This window comes from Centruroides vittatus, unplaced genomic scaffold (assembly GCF_030686945.1).
Source record: "Centruroides vittatus isolate TY-2023 unplaced genomic scaffold, ASM3068694v2 contig_10, whole genome shotgun sequence".
NCBI lineage: Eukaryota > Metazoa > Arthropoda > Arachnida > Scorpiones > Buthidae > Centruroides > Centruroides vittatus.
This window is the reverse complement of record NW_027120658.1, coordinates 4,339,372-4,354,566: the sequence shown is the minus strand read 5'-3', so window position 1 is coordinate 4,354,566 and position 15,195 is coordinate 4,339,372. Positions and strand designations below refer to the sequence as shown.

Below are 15,195 nucleotides of genomic sequence, written 5' to 3'. Positions count from 1 at the left end.
ACATCGTCGTTTAACTAAAATTAATATTAACAAGTAATACAGTACTTTTAATAGTGATTGTTAGTTAATTATCAATTGAAAATACGTTAATTGCTTTCATGGACTATTTTTCTCAGTAACGAAAAACAGGATTAGGTTCCAAAAGTTAAATTTTTGTTAACTTTTGGCTAACCATATGTTTTGCATTTGTCCTTTGTTTTGTATAGCATGGACTTGCATAACATGGCACTTTTTTGTAACATAACTACCATGTAGTATATGGGATACCTGAAATTCCTTTTAATTTAATTTAATTGACGCCCTCTGAGACATATAGTGCTAACCTTCAGTATCACATCTCTGAGATAACAGTGTTTGAATGTTTGAAAATACCTAAAATCATATGAATAGTTGTGTGTTAATATTTTTGCTTTCCAAATATTGCCTGTAGAAAGTGACTGGAATTTTTCAATTTTGGATTTTTTTCAAACATTCAAATTCAATTACCTCAGAAATGAGATTCTGAGGGTTAGCACTATACGTCCCAAAGGACTTCAATTAATCCAGTCATGAATAGCTTTGCAGCTGTTCAACAGTATCTTCAAGAAACAGGGATATTTTCAGTAGTCACCACTGAAAGTAAAACAAGAATTGTACAAATATGGAATACAGAAAAGCAAGTTATTGCTAGAATTGGTGAGAACCCTAGTACAAGACAAATAAGTAGAACAAGTGCCACTCATTCAAGTGTGTGACAAACTCTTCATGAATGCTAATTGTATTGCAAGTGCCTGCACTTAACATCACAAGATTTCCTTCTACAGGTATAATATTGTTAATGGTGTCTCTAAAGGAGTATTAATCCTTATTTTTTCAGGAATGTTTTTCACAGAAAGAGCAATATTACTGATACAGGGTTAAAACACCACTTAATACACTGGAATAATATAATAAACACTTCAATCAAAAGCCTTAAATTGTATTCCAGTAAGTTTTAAGTTAAAAACGTTAGTCAAAAACTTTTTTCAATCTGCAGTTGGAGATCTGCAGGTCTGTATATTAAACCTGAAGAACAATATAATATACATGCCTGCAGGTAAGCTGGTGTTGTGGGTTCATGTCCTGCTTTGGGCTGATTCTTTTCTTCCAGAAATTCCAAATCAGATCATTAGAATCTATAGAAATATTCAAAACAGAAAAAAGGAAGAATACTTCAATTTTAAAGACTGAGAAATTAACAACTCTGTAATCCTTCTATGATGATCAACTGATAATTCAAAGACAGGGGGCCATAAATAATTGCTTTATTTATATCATAACATCAAACAAAACCTTAAATATAAACATATTTAAAAATATACGTTTTAATTTTGTCAGTAAATTTTAGGTAAAACACTTGTTTGAAATTTCCTAGTGTTCCAATTTTTGAATTTGTAATGTTGTACATTTGTAATGTCTGTACATTCTAAATTAGAACACACAATCTCTAAGTTGTAATGCTGACCTGATTGATGTTGGCCTATAAATAAGCCAAAAACTTTCATTATATTCATTAAATTTTATGCTAGTTTAAGAAAATAAGATTGTTTCTTTTTTTATTATTCTGTAATTCAAGTGTAGTTTCAAGTGAGTTGTGTTCGTATATGATCAAAATAAGTTAATAAGTGCAATGGCAAATAAAGTACAAACAATAATTATAGATGCAATAAAGCAGCAGCATCATCTGGGAATGAAGGAAGTGTGAAGAGTGCCTTTTGAGAATGCCACACTGGGTGGCACTCTCAAAAGGGGTGATACCAAAATGACACACTAAAATTTTATCAGAAATAATTATTTAAAAACAAATTATAATTAGTTATAACAACAAAAACATATTTTGTAACCTCAACTACATATATCAATGCACTTTTAAAACCTAATCCATTCCAGTCAGAATTCATTATTACCAAATTACAGTAGAGCGTCGTTTATCTGAAACGTTGGTTAACCGAAAGCTTTCCAGTCGAACTGTGTCGTGCCGAATCGAAGGTTTCTGATACTAGATTAACTTCTAAAGTATAATTTTTTTGTTTTTATATTTTTCAATATATTTATTCTGTTTGTACAAAATAAAGAAATAATTTTTAATGATATCCTCGATTATTATTAAAAATTTTTGTTGGTCTTAAAATCGACGAAAATTTAACACGAAGCAACACGCAATGGAGAAAAATTTCAACATCAGATAAGTTAATATATTTTTTCGTACATAATCGGTTATCCAAACAACCCCAGTCCCCGAATGATTGGGATAAATGACACTCTACTGCAGGGATGGGCAACCTGCGGCCCGCATTCATATATTTTGCAGCCTGCGACGCATAAAATGTGAATAAATATATCAATTTCCCGGCTTAAGGAAGTATGCAGCAAAGATTCAAACATTATTTTTACAACTTATATATGTGAATAGTTTTTTCCGCAATGAATTTAGTAAAAATTAAAACAAGAAACCGGCTAACAGACACATCGAAACTAATTTAAAACTAGCAGTGATGAATATTTAACCAAATATTTTCAATATATTACATTTACATCAGTTCCAGAAGCTAAATTAAGTATACCTATGCTAATTTATAATTATATATGAATGAATAATTCTGATCTACCAACATTTTTTTCTCTTTCTCTTGTATGAGGCCCGCATTAGTTCAAAAGTCTTAAAATACGGCCCTTACATAGAAAAAAGGTTGCCCATCCCTGCTCTACTGTATAATAAAAACACAAAAATATTTTACATTTTACAAAAATAAAGAAATAAATGTTAAATACATGTAGGCTGTACATACAATATTGTAATTTAAAAGTATTATTTTAATTTTGCTAGTTGTTTATGTTTTACTAGCAAATGAGCCCAGCGTTGCTCCGGCAAACAATTTGGATGATTTAGTAAATATTGTATGTTTGGAAATTAAGTTATTACTATCAAAAACAAAAAATGCATCTAAAATAGTACAGTAGAAGCCATTCTTCAGGTTAAGCCTTAATCACCCTCTCCCCCACAGGGGGAATTTCAAAAAATCTCTTCTTAGTGTGCATTCTCATGGTGTACCCTAACTGTGTACCAAATTTCACCTCTTTAGGTTCAGCAGTTTGCTCTGGACAATGATGAATCAATCAGTCACTCAGTCAGAACAGGTAATTTTATATATTTAGATTACCATTTCAGTAATGTACAGGAATTATGATTTATGATCAACATTAGTACATATAAAAAAAACATTACTAAGAACTGTATGATCTGGTATGAAGAGAGATCTATGGAGGTGTCAAATTCTAGTGTTGCTCCTCCTGCAATAAAGAAAGCAAAATATTCCATTTTATTGAATTGTTTTCCAGTGTGAACTATTAAGAACAACTATTGATTATTCTTTGTTAGGTCGACATAACAATCAATGATGTTGAAATAAAAAACATTTTATTAAATCTGTAGTAGTAAAATGATTGCTGGATTAAGTTGGGTTATATTCTTGCTACTATTAATAACTAAATGTTAAACAAGCAAAAATTATTGTGACATCACAATGACAGGCTACGATTTTTAATTTATTTAATTTATAATATATGTTCTCAATCTCAAATTAGTAGTGTCTTGCCCCTGTACATCATATTTTTCCAGATAACAACAGTCATGCTGGTCATCTAACACATCGCTCATATATGACGACACTGTTGACAGACCCATATGATTTCTAGATAGTACCAACCTTCAAATGATACATGTCAAAATTCCATGACATTCTGACAATTAGTTTACAGGTTACAGTAGTTTTAGTGATCCCAGTTTTGTAATTTTCAAAACAATGGATAAAAAAGAATTTTGTGTGTTGATTAAACATTGTTTTTTGATGGGGAAAAATACTGTTGAAGCCAAACAGTGGCTTGATAAGCGTTATGGAGACTCTGCACCAGAGAAATCAACTATTATTGATTGGTATGCTGAATTTAAACATGGTTGTACAAACACTGATGATGCTGAACGCTCTGGTTGCCCAAAATCGGCAGTTGTTCCGGAAAACATAAAAGAAGTCCACAAAATAGTTTTGAAAGACCGTAAAAGTGAAGTTGCCTGAGATAGCTGACACCTTAAAGATATCAGAAGGTAGTGTGTTTACAATTTTAAATGAAAATTTGAGCACACGTAAGTTGCTTTTGAAGTGGATGCCACATTTGCTCACACCGAACCAAAAACAACAACACGTCGACGATTCAGAGCACTGTTTGGAGCTGTTCAAGCGAGATAAAAAGGATTTCTTGCATTGGTATGTGATAACGATGAAACATGGATCCATTACTGCAAACCTGAATCAAAAAGATCTTCAGCTGAGTACACAGCAACCGGTGAAAGTTGTCCAAAGCGACCAAAAACTCAAAAGTCGGCTGGCAAGGTTATGGCATCCATATTTTGGGACAGGCATGGTATTTTGTTCATCAACTATCTTGAGAAAGGTAAAACTATCAATAGTGATTATTACATGGCACTATTGGATCAACTGAGTGTAGAAATCAAGAAAAAATGCCCTCACATGCAAAAGAAAAAAGTGCTATTCCACCAAGACAATGCCCCATGTCACAAGTCAATGAAAATGATGGTTAAATTAAATGAATTGCACTTCAAATTGCTTCCTCACCCACCGTACTCTCCAGATCTGGCCCCCAGCGACTACTGGCTATTTGCAGACATCAAAAAGATGCTCCAGGGAAAGTAATTTGGCTAAAATGAAGAAGTGATTGACAAAACTAAAACCTATTTTGAGAGCAAACACAAATCATTCTACAAAAAAGGCATCAAAAAGTTAAAGGAGTGTTGGAATGAATGTATCACTCTTGAAGGAGAGTATGTTGATGAATAAAGTCGAATTTCTAAAAAAAAAAATTGTTTTTCTTAGTTAGACAGGAGAGTTATTGAGTGATGTGTTATGTAACTCTGTTCTGGAGAAAATTTTTGAATTGAAATCACATTACTTCTGGTCTGTATAGTTAAAGCTTTCCACATCTGGTCTCAACTTTTATCTACTTAATGTTTTGTTTATGCTTGCCTCCATCAGGGATATGTCATTAGTGAAAATAATAAAACCTGTATTATAAAACATTTTAACTGTTTTACAATTTGAATAGAAAAATATTAACAACACAAATTCTGTTAAATGTTAAAATAATTTTATTATCCCTTTAGCAAATGTACCCAATATTTATAATAAGGACAAACATTTTTAAAAATTAATGAAATAATCAATAATGTTAATCAGGTTTTCAGTTATTCTTGCATGTAATGGCCTTTTTCAAATTAATAAAATATAGAATAATATAAATTTATTAAATGTTACTATTTTGAACATTAGTATTATATTAAACAACATGTAAAAAGATAAATGAAATTTCTTTGTCAATTTTATTTTTGAAGATACTATTAAAGAATGCTATAACATCATTTTAAATTCATAAGAATTACTATTAAAAAACATTTTATATAGATTTATGTCCAAATTTTTGTGAAATTTTTATAAATAAAAGTTATCTTAAAATTTTAATTCTTAATTTTCTGGATAGTCTAACAATTTTGCTAAAATTCTAGATGAAAATTCAATATTTAGCAAAATTAACATTTGTTACATTTATCTATTCTCAAAAGCTGGAACAGTTGATTAAAAACACTGCACTCCACTTGTACCTTGAGTCCACACATTAAAATTTTTTTTGTAACTTATTCTATTTAAAAAAAAATGGCTCTCTCGCTTGATGAAGGCCCCTAAAAGAAGCTGAAAATGTTTGTGCTTCCATTAAAATTTAATGTGCTGAAGTAGATATGAGTAGTGTGCAATGTTTTTAATTGTTACATTATTTAAAAATCCAAACTAAACCACTTCATGATCACATACACAAAAAAAGTCATAGAATTATAAATTTGAGTAAAATTGAACTAGCCATTATAGTTAATTTAATAAAATAAGCAGTATGCCTTTAACAGTGGACAAAATTGGAGATATAGTAGAACCTTCATTATCCAGATTGTTCAGAATAAACAAAAATTGTACGATTTTTAAAAATAAGCCAGGACGATTAAGTACAAATGAAGAAAAAAAATATATTTCTCTTTCAGACAATACATTACAAAATGTGTCTTTTTATCCATAAGTCCTTTCTCACGCAGTTGAGGGATAAGACAATTCCACGGCGGAGTCGACCTTTTATTTGAGGCTTCTCGTCCGCCTAGCAATGTAAAAATTGTACGAATTTGCTGATATGCATTTGGCAAATTGCGACACTGTTTATGTACTGTACGAACTGTACGTGATGGAATGCATGGAACAAAATTTTGAAAAGACCATTAGTAAATTCCAGTAACAGTAGAAAGTGGTATAGGAGACATTGCAGAAGCAATAGCACAAATTTCAATATGTGCCAAATGTGACGAAGATGATGTAACCGAGTGGTTAAATTGCGATGTAAACGATCCTGGATTCCAAATTTTGAACGATGAGGAAATAATTAAAGAAATATCTGCCTCAGATGAACAAGATCGAGAAGACGAAGAGATTTGCGAAGTAAGAGATATTGGTCCTACACATTCTGAAGCTTTTCAGTGCTTAGATATCGCCATGAACTGGTTTGAGAGCTAAGAAGAGTGTAACTCGAGGACAACTTATGTGTGTTAAAAGTATTCGCGATTTAGCAGCTTCAAAAAGAACAGCTAGCTTTACTGGTAAACAAAAATTGTTAATTGAATTTTTTAATAAAAAATAATTTAATATTGAAGCTATATCTAAATCTAGAAAAATAAAAATTATTCATACTATATGCACTGTCAATTATTATTATTTTCGATTATCCGGATTTTTCCTTATCCGGACTACCTTCATCCCCAATTAGTCCGGATAATAGAGGTTCTACTATAAGCTGTTTTCAATCTAATTAATGGACCATCTTCAGGCATGAACAAATAGCCCTTCTTGCTTGACAGTATCTTGTTCTACTTTGTTTATTAGTAACAAAAAGCATATAATAAACTAAGTACTGGAAATGGAATACTAAATACCGAACCTGTTACCGGTGTAATTTGCGTGAAAAATCTTCTTTCCACAAACGTTTTCGAGCTTTCCAAACAGCTCTTCTTCAGGTGGAGAAAAAAGTTCCGACGAAATACTTTGAAAAAAGACGAAAAAAGAACGTAGACATTTAAATAAAAACGGAATCTAAAAATAGAATGCAGATGTTTAAACAAAAAATTACGGAACTCGCATATCAAACGAACATTAAGGTGGACATGCGCATTCGTGCGCCGATGTTGCTATTTATAGATCGTTGTTTATGAGGGCCTGCCACGCTATAGAAAGATTAATTTCATCCTTCCGATTTATACATGTGGTCCGATGGTTAGCCCTACAGATGGATATAGCTTCCCGCCATTTTAGTTGGTCCAGGTGGGGCGTAGTGTCGATGATGTCAGCTTTGTCGAACTCCGGTTCTATATCGGGATCAGATGCAAAGGTGGTTAGGGCCGTGGTGTACCGCCCGTGCCGAAGGTCCGCCTGATGTTCTTGCACTCTGGTATTTAAAGATCGCTTGGTTGAGCCGATATATACAAGGCTCTCGTTACATCTGTTATCTTTCAGCGGGATAGAGTACACGCCAGGAAGCCTGCCACGGACTGGAGTGCCTTTTTCATTTCTGAGGATGTCGTAGATTGTCGGGCCTCTTCTATAGGCTATTTGTAGTTGTTGTTTTCCAGCGATCTCAGCGTATATCGCTTTAACATATGGGTTAAAGGTGACTGAGAGGCGTGTACGTTCATCCTGGTCAGTGTTGGTCCTCGTACGCGTAGTGGGTGCGTATTGTGAGCGTTGAAGTCGCTCAATTAGACGGTGTGCTAGACCATGGTAACCGTGCTTGGCTGCCATCCTCTTGATATAATTCAATTCGGTGTTGAGGGCTTGCGTGGTGGACGAGTGGGAAAAGGCCCTTTTAATCAAAGTATTAAATGCTGCAGCCTTGTAGGTGAATGGGTCAGATGAACCTACCGGTATGTATATAGGGTCGGCATAAGGTTTACGGTATACCGACGTGACGATGGCGGATCCTTCTACTTTAATGTTTATATCCAAAAAATGGACCTCAGTATTGCTAGATTGTTCCATTTCGAGCGTTAGGCCGTAGGGATTATCGTTAACGGTTTGTACGAAGTTAGAGATGTCAGGTATTGGAATACCTAAAAAAACTACACCTTTATAAATCCAGCAAAAAATTTTTAATACAATAAAAACATTTTCAATCATTTTAAATGATCTTCATCAGTTACAGAAAAATCTAACATAAAATGGATTCAAAATAAATATAAAAATTAACGGAAAAAATGTCTTTTTGGACAAAATATAGATAAATAAATAAACAACTTAAATGAGGTCAAAATACAGTGAAAAAGAATAAATATAAGACATAACATCAAAATTAGCATTATCAGTAATTATTGTAAAATGATCTCCAAGCGGTTGACAATGCATCTGCATCTCTATGGTTTATACAACCAGTTCCCATGTGCACCTTGAAGGTTTCTAATTTCTCAAGATGCTTCACTGCTTGCCTATTCGATATTGTTCTGATGATTACCTGATCCCTTTGAATGCTAACATCTAACAAAAAGCCACGTACACCACAGATCCTGACATTGTGGCAGATTTCTCAAGAGCAAAATTATACTCACCACTCCACAACCTGATCACCTCAAATGGTTGTAAGCAGTGGAAATTTTTAAAGCATACATGACATCCACGTACATTAATTCGAGAGACGAAATATGTCTTTCAATGGCCTGGCAATCTATACTACACAATGAAAATTAAATTTACAGAATTACAGATGCTACAGGAACACATGGACATATCTTACAATTATACGATCTCAAACATTCTGCATTTTATTTACAAACTCTGAATTTGTGTTTAAGATCTGTTTTTTGCAAATGGACTGGTAATGTATAACATTTTTTACACTGCAGGTCGATCACTATTTTTAGAACATTGTTTTACAATGCACATGGACAGTTTAGAACATTTCTAAACACTCCACATGAACAGATACGTTAAAAAATCCAGTCATTCGAATTTTACATCGTTTGATCAACTTCAAAGTTTTTATGTTCAAATTTGTTTAGAAGATCCAGCTCGTTTTTCCTGAGGAAGAACCAGGAAGGGTTTAAGAAAATGTTTGATTTCTAAGTGAAAATTCGTATTATGCAATGGTTAAAGGTTCACGTAAGTCAATTATTTTGGTTATATATTCCTATTCTAGCCCCCTTTTCCAGTTCTGGTACATTTACGTTAGCCCTTAAAGGAATGCTTGTAAGTTTCATTTATATCTGTTTATGTCTAATTCATTTTTTCATGTGTTTTATCTTTATTTTGTTAAGAAGTAATCTTTATCGACGTACATTTACTTTTTATTTCATTAACTAATTTGCATTTGAATCAAAGAATTTGAATTATATTCTATTCAATCAAAAATTATTTCTGTTAATTGAGTAATGTTTTACACATTATCCAATTAACAGAAATAAAGATAGCAAATTTATTTAACAATAGAATAATAACAGCAATGAAATATTTATAATATTTTTAATCTTTACGTAAATATTTATAAGGAAGTATAGTGTAGTTTGAATGGAATAATCAGGTAATCATCATTTGTGTAAGTTGTCCTGCTATAAAACCATGATTTTCATGATTTTTAATGAAATGGAATAGCATATTTATATATTTACCTTTTTCACAACAATACTGCAAGTTCAATACTATAAATTATATTTACATACAAAGTATATTAGACAGTCAAATGTGGAACCTGTCTAATAATAAAACAGAGAGGAAAATCGTGCCATATAATGGAAAAATCAGTATCTTTATACAACTTAACATAAATTTAACAAGAGGATTAAAAGCCTAGCATGTATAAATCATAACAAAGTAAAAAAAATACACATACACAATACCAAATAGCAAAATATGACTACTGTATTACAATAATTTTATTGTGATTTGAACAGTCTTTGCATGTTTTTATTAACAGCAGTTTTTACAGAAATATGTGATGTAATTATAAGTTGTGAAATTTAACACATTATTGTTAATGTGAGATTGTATTCTTCCTTTTGATGCTTATTTTAAACTTGTTTACATCACATTTGGTTTGTATAAAATTAAGTCAAAATGTCTGCCGATAAAATGCATGTCGGGCATATTACCAATATGCATGCTTTCTAAGTTTCATAAAGGATATCACGCTACACAAACAGTGAAAAAATAGTTGTACTGTGTACAGGGAAGATGCTTCTAAACTCTGAATGTATCAAATATGGTTTTGAAAGTTTCATGTGAAAAATTTTAAACTAAAGGATACAAAACATATGGGGCCCAAAAGCTGTTAAAGAGAAATTGCAGGAAGAAATTATTAAAGATTGACTAACAACTCTGTGAATTTGCAACAAATCTTAGTGAATCACATACATGATTGTATGTGACACATTCTAATTGTATGTATTGTTAAAACATTTCATCCACTTGAAATGGTTGTAAAACATGCTGATGATTGTGTTCCACAAGCAGTTTTTTCTTTTCTTTCACTTATACTCAATTCAGTTTGTTTTTTCATAATTTTGTCTGATGAAGATAGGCAGCAGCTGTAAGGTTTTATTTTATTTTTAAACTGGTTACTCATTTTTATCTCAGGGAACTTTTTAAGGATAAATGAAAAAATTAAAGTTAAAATATAAATATTTGTTATTAACTGAAAATTTGTTCTAGTGAGTGGTGATTGTTCGGTCGAGTACCAAAGTACCACTGTATTTGATTCATGCAATTTCAATAGACGTGACAACATTGAGAAATTTATTAATCTCATTAATCAAGGGATACCTACAGTAGGTAACATGTATATAGCGGAAACCTGTCTACAACAGAAGAGTTGTTCATTCCTTGGGGTTTCATTATACACAGTTTTGACTGTATAATAAACATCATCGTTATGGCAATTACTTTCTTTTATGTTTAATGTCAATGATGATTTGATTTTATCATAATATTATGAAAAAATATTTATATATCCTTTTTTTTTAAGTTCTATAAAATCTTTGGTAAGATATCTGTTACAGTCATAGTTACTTTATGACATCACAACACACAAGATCTCATTAATTCTTTTCTATCGTATCTCTTGGATGATACTTTGCACAATGTTTATATGTAAAGAGTATTTACTTTACATCTAAACATCCGTACAGCATTGAACATGCAACAATTAATTAGCCAATGTCAATGCTAGTTGTCAATTATAAATATTCAACTTTCCATAAAATGCTGAATTTCAATAATTAAAGATCAATTTATCACCAATCAAAGCAAAATTTTGAAAAGAGTAATTTTACCTAATTACTTTGATCGTGAAAACAGCAACATTTCCTAATATTAATTTATTTATCTGCTAATTAAATTTCTATTAACCAATCCAATCTTATTTTAAAAGTAAATTTAATAAATTAAAAAATATGTAAAATTATACAAAAAGACTACATTTTTAAATACAATCTTACATCAAGACAAAAAATTAGAATGTAACAAACACTAAGAAAAACTAAGAAGTGAAGATTGGGAATTACCAATGTCACTTTTTAAAGAAATCTGTATCATTTTAGAGAGATTGACTCTCCAATTAACATACTGAAGGTTGTTTTCTGCAAAATTTAGCTTCTATAAAAAAATCTGAATAAAGATTTTATATTATTTAAATGTAATGATTATTATTATAAACAATAATAAGAAGTGATAATGGACAAGTTGTCTAGGTTGTTAGTCTAACATTTCAATATGCTAAAGGTCATGGCTTCAAGTAATGTTATGACTTTTTACCTGTACTTTTGTGTTAATAATCAAAATTAACCTATCTAGTAAGTTTTAGACTGTACATAACAGCTGTTTTCCATCATTTTTAATTAATTATAATCTATTCATCCATATAATAATATAAAATTTGATGGCAGAAGCAGCCCCCTTTGTTTCAAAAAGTACACAATTTAAGATCAGTAGATGATAATGATCTTTTTTATTACCTTGTTTACAAAAGAATGACTCCTACCTGCTACAGTATAATTTGAAGAAGTGTTTGCAGAAAGCTGTTAGTGAGTGGTCAGTCATTGACATTGGAAAGTCAATGACTATTTTGACATTGGAAAGGTAAAATTGCTAGATAAAGCATGCACTAGAAATTCATAATTATTCCAGAAAACAAGTCTGTTGTTAAAATGTTGTAAAAAAATATGTACATTTACAGAATTCTTTTTATCCATTTTAATTTGCAGAATTAAATTATAGTAGAGTCCCGTACAATGCACAAATAAAGCAAGCAACAACCCTTGAATTTTTTCGATCAGAGGTATATGTTTTTTTTTAAACTTATAGCCCAAGGTTTAAACTTTCATAAATCATGTGATAATGCAATTTCGATAACACATTTTCCTATAATGAGTAACGAATCCCCCACATTGTACGGGACTCTACTGTAAAGTATGTTTCTTATCTTGACATTTTAACTTACTTCAAAATCCACATAGGGTGTTATTTCTGCTGGATGTCAATTCATCCATTTTCTGTAATAAAATTAATAAGTAGACTAAAAACAGTTATGTGCAGTATAAAACACCAATGAACTAAGAATCTGGACAACTTATCCATCACCACTTCTTATTAGTATTTGCAATACCCATAACATTTAAATAAGATAAAATTCAGTATTTTTACACAAATAAAGAATTGCACAGAAGAAAAAGACCTTCAGTATGTTTATCAGAGAAGTAAACTCTACAAAATGATACTCATTTCATTAAAAAATGGCATTGATAATTCCCAACCTTCTCTTGTAAGATACAACATAATTACTTAAATCAATGATTTACTATTGTTTTTGCTTAACCATTTTCCAAGACTGATTTAATCTACCAAACCTTTTACATACTAATACAAAATATGAATAAATTACAGGTATGATAAAAATTTAAAAAAAAAAAACAATTATATCTTTTTTAATTAAACATAGAATTATGTTCAAAATTGTGTTTTACTGTAATAAAATTTTAAAATATATCAATTATTACTGTATATTACTATTTTTATTGTTTTTAAATATAAAACTAAATTTGTTCACTGACCCTCAAATGACCTCTAGTAATTTATTGATTCCCAGATAAATTAAATTTCTATCTTAGGGGTTGTTTGTGACCAGGTTGTAAACCTGAACCAAACTATGAATTAAAAAGAAGTTAATACAATATAGTTTGATACATACAAAATCTAACAATTTTGTGCATAATAAACTATTGGGACATTCCAATTTTCAATGCTGACTCAGCTCTGATCTCAACATTCGCTAAAAGTCATTCCTTTTTTCAACGTTGAAGTGGCGCTGTTGTCAGCACTGACTCAACATACTCAGCACTCAACAGATATGTCGACTGCTACTTTCCAATGAATTGTGGGTAATTGGTACAACATTTGAATGGAATCCATTTTGCTGAGAATGGAATTATGGGAACTAAGCACTTCGTACTCAAGTTGGAACATCATTGATGCGTCAAACTGTTGGTTTCAACACTCAACACTCATGTTGAAAATTGGAATGTCCCATATGATGATTCATCTATAAAATATGTTCTCAATAAATGTCAACCATCATGTATCACTGAAAAATAAGAGACTACAAACATTAAATACGTTAATAATGTTTCCATTCAAGCATAGCAATAACTTAGTTTTGACAAAGGAGCAGGACCATCCAAAATTCATCAATGAATAATTGCAGTATATGAGAATGTACTATCATTGACAACAGTCAAGTATCACAGTATATATTTTTGATATACACATTTTGTTGGCAGACAATGCTTACATAAAGTCTAAAAAATAGTAACCTGCAATGACATCATCTAAAGAGTGTGTCAGAGGACAAATTTGACTATTTAATAAATATTAGTTAGAGTTTTGTTCACAAAATCACTATGAACCATCTTCGCTTCATTATAAAAAGATCTACATGCAATGTCTCAATACATGAAAATATATATCAGAAGGCAGGCTGTGTTATTGGAACAGTTCATGCACTACTAATTGGAAGAAGACAAAATTTCTGTTACAATTGTGGTCAGGGTTGAAACACACTGGATAAATTCCTGGATAAAGGAAGGACAGTGAATACAACTGTCCTCCCTTTATCTATGAGTACCAGGAAATGCTATGCTCTCTACAATCGTGGTTCTCAATCCGTGGTCCATGGAACATGGATGCTCTGTGAAGCCACTTTAAGTGTTCAACAAAAAAAATCAAATATACAATTAAAAATTGTTGCAAAAAGAAAAATCAATGTAAAATAATTTTCATACGGGAATGTAATCAGCAAATGCCAATGTCATCACCTATTAGACTGAGTGCACTTGATTTCAAAAAGGTTTGCCACCCTGCTTTAAAGCTGATGTATCATTAAGTGTTCTGCAGAAAAAAATGTCAAAGTTTAGTGTTCCCAACTTCAAAAAGATTGAGAACCACTGCTTTACAACAAGCAATTGGGTCCAAATGACCTTGAGGTTCTCTAAAGACATTATTCTTCATGACAATGACCATCCTTAAAATGCCAACATGACTAAAGACACATTCACTCAACCATGCCACTCAGTCCCAACTTCTCAATTTACAATTTTGCCAGTTTTTGGAAACTGGTAAGCTTTACAAGGCTGCAGATTTCCATCAGACAACAAATTGAAAGCAGTAGTTCAAAAATAATTCTAGAAGCTGCTGAAGCAAATTTTTGCCTCACATCAAAATAGAAAAAAAAATGCCTAAATAAAGTGGGCAATTACTTTTGGGATAATTAAGATAACTTAACTCATTATATAATGGAGAGACTTTTTAAATTGATCTTCATGTAAGTCATTATGATAGATTGCAAATTTGACTTCAGGTAAATATTTTTAAATATTGTTGTTTCACTTATAAACTTTATATTTCCTGTGAAATTAACCATACTTAATAGTTGCCATATAAATATTTAAGTTATATCGATAATTATTTCACTATTAATGTTACAGGTCTATATAATTACAAAATCATATTATCTCAAACAAAATATAGTCTTTCAAATGAATTT

The 15,195-nt window shown here is 31.1% G+C and overlaps 1 protein-coding gene and 1 pseudogene across 2 annotated transcripts in view; one reads left to right on the top strand and one right to left on the bottom strand.

The window, feature by feature from the left end:
- The window catches only part of msk (importin-7 msk), a 94,790-nt gene that overhangs the window by 74,700 nt on the left and 4,895 nt on the right, over window positions 1-15,195 (bottom strand). The gene's annotated exons all lie outside the window — the stretch shown is intronic.
- Window positions 3,793-4,871, top strand: LOC136990448 (histone-lysine N-methyltransferase SETMAR-like; annotated as a pseudogene).